This window comes from Palaemon carinicauda, chromosome 8 (genome assembly GCF_036898095.1).
Source record: "Palaemon carinicauda isolate YSFRI2023 chromosome 8, ASM3689809v2, whole genome shotgun sequence".
Classification (NCBI taxonomy): Eukaryota; Metazoa; Arthropoda; class Malacostraca; order Decapoda; family Palaemonidae; genus Palaemon; species Palaemon carinicauda.
The window spans coordinates 168,853,392-168,858,391 of record NC_090732.1 but is presented as its reverse complement, the minus strand read 5'-3'; positions in this window follow the sequence as shown (position 1 = coordinate 168,858,391).

Below are 5,000 nucleotides of genomic sequence, written 5' to 3'. Positions count from 1 at the left end.
ATTTAAAGGTTTAAAGGCCGCTCATGAATGACAGAGGCTAGGGACAGTGACATTCCTGAGGACTATGAAGCGTGAAGTAGAAGATGATGAATGGAGAAGTATTGAATTAGAAGCTCAAGATAGAGACGACTGGAGAAATCTAAACGAGGCCCTTTGCGTCAATAGGCGTAGGAGGAGATGATGATGATGCTTACTGGAAAGCTGAATTTTATTAGGTAAATCCCAAATGTAATCGACAAGTGACAAGAGATCTTTCCAGGTACAATCTCTCCTTTGCCCCAAAAAACCACCACTTAAAAAAAAAAAAAAAAAAAAAAAAAAAAAAAAAAAAAAAACGTATTTGGTGTGAATTTCTAGTTGCCAAAGGAAAAATGCCATGCGGACTCCAGGTCGCCTCCTCAAATACAAAAAATATATGGAATTCTTAATTCATAAAAAAACCAGATGTCTCATTAATGAGTCATTAGGAACATGAATGATATTAAAACATGTTTTGGAAAGTTTCTTGTATTTTATTTCTTTATTTCCTTTTCTTCACTGGGCTATTTTTACCCTTGGGCTTATAGCCTCATTTTTTTTTCTTAAACTAGGGTTGCAGCTTAGTTAATAATAATAATAATAATAATAATAATAATAATAATAATAATAATAATAAGAATACATAAAGGTGTTGAGGAAACTGGCCCATTTTTCACACACCACATTTTGGAATTCTTAGACATTCGTTGCCGAAAATCATTGATTTCTCCTTGAAAGGTTTTAGACATCCGCTTTATTATGGAATATTTCTGATTTTATAACAGTCCATGGTAGAATTTTGTTCGCTCGGAAATGCCTGGTGCTCCAACAAGATATCGCCATTTTTCTCTGTTGGAGCCTTTGGGCTTATAGCATCTTGCTTTTCCAACTAGGGTTGTAGCATAGCTAATAATAATAATAATAATAATAATAATAACAACAAAAACAACAACAACAATAATAATAATAATAATAATCAGAAATTGACAATTAATATAGTGATCACAGTGAGGTCTTACGATCCAATGGCGTGATTAGTTCAATTGAAAATTAATCTCGTTCACTTCAAGAATTTCGATAACTTTGAACAATAATCTTTAACGATAAGAAGGAATTCTGTCATTTCACCTTATCTGAATTAGGTCACTATCAATATCAATTAGAGGGGCACACAGTTGAGAGCATGCCTTCGCCACGCCAAGCAGTCTTATTTTGATCTTAACTCCACTACGTACTTGTACTTCGACGTATTTTCTTCAAAATCTAAAGGATTTGCCCTTATGTCATAATCCACATGTCTACCAAATTTCGTTGAACTTGGTTCATTAGTTATTGCGTAATGTTGTTAACAAAATATAAACTAACAAACTATTTGCAATTTACTTAGCATTGCGAATATTTTCAAAGTAATGCTACGCACTTGTGCTTTGATGTACTTTATCCAAAATGTTACAGATTCATCCTTGAGTCATGCCCAACATGACCTCCAAGTTTGGTTAAAACCGGTACATTTGTTTTTGTGTAAAGTTGCTCACAAACAAATAAACAAATAAATAAATTAAGAAACAGATTAAAAGGGTGAATACATACCCTTCGTAAAACCTTCGATTATCATTATTATTATCAAAACCCAAGCTACAACCCTAGTTGCAAAAGCAAGATGCTATAAGCCCAAGGGCTCCAACAGCGAAAAATAGCCCAGTGAGGAAAGGGAATAAGGAAATAGATAAGGTACAAGAGAAATAATAAATAATCAATAAAATATTCTAAGAACGGTAACAACATTAAATTAGATCTTTTATATATAAACTATGAAAACTATAAAAACAAGAAGAGAAATATGATAGAATAGTCTTCCCAAGCGTACCCTCAAGCAAGAGAACTCTAATCCAAGACAGTGGAAGGTCATGGATTTTGGAAAAGGCATTAAATAAACGAATTCTACATTATAGGGACGAATGATTATACATGAATTTTTATTTTTCATCCGAAAGATAAAGATAATCTTAACGAACAAGGAACCAAAGTTAATTTTCCCTCTAGATATTATAGAAATATAATAATGAATAATAAAGGGGCAATGTATAATGAGCGTAAGTCTAATTCAATTAAGAAATAACATTATACAAGTTCATTTGAAATAAGATGTTTCTCTACATTTCATGAATAATTTAATGATTCATATTTCAGTCTTGAGAAATTACTATCAATTATCATAATTGAAATTCTTTTACGAAAAAAGTAGCTCCTTATTACAGTACATTTTTCATCTGTCATAATGCTGTAGAATATATATATATATATATATATATATATATATATATATATATATATATATATATATATATATATATATATATATATATATATATATATATATATATATATATATATATGTGTGTGTGTGTGTGTGTGTGTATTTACATATATATATATATATATATATATATATATATATATATATATATATATACATATATATATATAATTTGTAAAGTCATATATAAACATATATAGATATAAATAATTTCTGAAGTCACATTTGCCAATAACAGGTCGTTACTAAATCCCATTAAAAACTTTCCCACCATAATAACATTACCGAAAAAAAAATATCTAAACAAATTCTATGTAGCAAAAAAATCTTCCTTAAACGACTGCCACTGCTACTTTCAATTTAAGCTACTGGAAAAACTTTGCTACAATTGAAATACCCGTAAACACTAGCTAATCTATAACTCAAGTTGGAAAAACAGGGTGTTATAACCCCTAGAGATCCTACAAGGAAAATAACCAAGTGAAGATAGGAAATAAATAAACTACAAGCGAAGTAATGAACAATACACACTATTTCAAGAACAGTAACAACATTAAAATTGATCTATCATAAATAAACTATAAAAGAGAGACTTATGTCAGTCTGTTCAACATGTAAAAAAGAAAAACCATTTGCTGCAAGTTTGAACTTTTGACAGCGAGGAGAAACTATGAACATTTAAGATAAGCTGCTCTAATGGTATCACAGCACACTTATCATCATGTCTACAAAACATATCTGTGCATCTCCTCCTCTGCAGCTAGCCAGAATAGAGAGAGCTTTCCGTCGTTATTCTGTATTGACTTCAGACCTACGAAGCCATATGAAGCTTCCAACGTTGGGCCATGGTAATCCTCCCACTTTTAGTGTGACTTGAATCCACGGTCTAGGTCTTTAACCTCCTTGGTCTAGGTATATCAACCGCGCTTGAAGCATAGGAAGATTTCATCTAATGGCAACTAACGATTGTTTGGAAAGTGATTATATGTATAATTGCATTAATTAACAAATGAATAATTATAATACGTCCGAAAATATTCATTTATTCTCTTACGACAATCCAAGTCAGGTGGAAATTGTATTGAAGTTTAAGGGATTTTATTTTTTTTCTACTTTCGTCGGTTTGTGTCAAGACAAAAAGGCCGCTTGAAGATTTTATATATATATATATATATATATATATATATATATATATATATATATATATATATATATATATATATATATATATATATATATACTGCATATATATATATATATATATATATATATATATATATATATATATATATATATATATATATATATATATATATATATATATATATATATATACAGCCTAACGGTTGTTCTCTCTCACAATTGTCTAAATGTAGGATATTATTCTCTATGATGTACGTAGGTAGATGGTTATCGATTATTACTGGTGAACAATCTCGCACATCTTTTCAACCTGTTGCTTATTTCTTAACTATGAGATTCTTTTGAATGAAACACATTATGGGAAAGGTTCAAATGCCTATAAACAGAGGCATGTTGGTTAATTCTAACAGAGCAGATTACAGTATCTTCTGTAGTCATGTTAGTTCATTTCAAAAGAGAAGATTAAAGTATCCTCTATAATCATGTTAGTTCACTTCAACAGAGCAGATTAAAGTATCCTCTATAATCATGTTAGTTAATTTGAACCGAGCAGATTAAAGTATCCTCTATAATCATATTAGTTAATTTGAACCGAGCAGATTAAAGTATCCTCTATAATCATGTTGGTTAATTTGAACCGAGCAGATTAAAGTATCCTCTATAATCATGTTAGTTAATTTGAACCGAGCAGAATAAAGTATCCTCTATAATCATGTTAGTTAATTTCAACAGAGCAGCTTAAAGTAGCCTCTATAATCATATTAGTTAATTTGAACCGAGCAGATTAAAGTATCCTCTATAATCATGTTGGTTAATTTGAACCGAGGAGATTAAAGTATCCGCTATAATCATGTTAGTTAATTTCAACAGTGCAGCTTAAAGTAGCCTCTATAATCAATATAGTTAATTTGAACCGAGCAGATTAAAGTATCCTCTATAATCATGTTAGTTAATTTGAACCGAACAGATTAAAGTATCCTCTATAATCTTGTTAGTTAATTTCAACAGAGCAGCTTAAAGTATCCTCTATAATCATGTTAGTTAATTTCAACAGAGCAGTTTAAAGTAGCCTCTATAATCATGTTAGTTAATTTCAACAGAGCAGATTAATGTATCCTCCATATCTTTTTTTTTTTTTAAATTTCATAATAGCTATACAATAAACTTTCTTCAGGATGCACAATCCAAGTAAAAGAATAAGTAAGAGTTTTCTCTAATAAGTCATCTTTAAGAAAAGGAACTCGTCGTAGTTTTCTGATATTACACTACTGACACCAAATATTCGATGAGAGAGAGAGAGAGAGAGAGAGAGAGAGAGAGAGAGAGAGAGAGAGAGAGAGAGAGAGAGAGAGAGAGCTATTACTCGATTTGTTCATGTATTTTCTTTCATCATCATCATCATCATCTTATCCTACGCCTATTGGCGCAAAGAGCATCGGTTAGATTTTGCCAGTCGTCTCTATCTTAAGATTTTAAACCAATACTTCTCCATTCATCATGTACTTCACGCTTCATAGTCCTC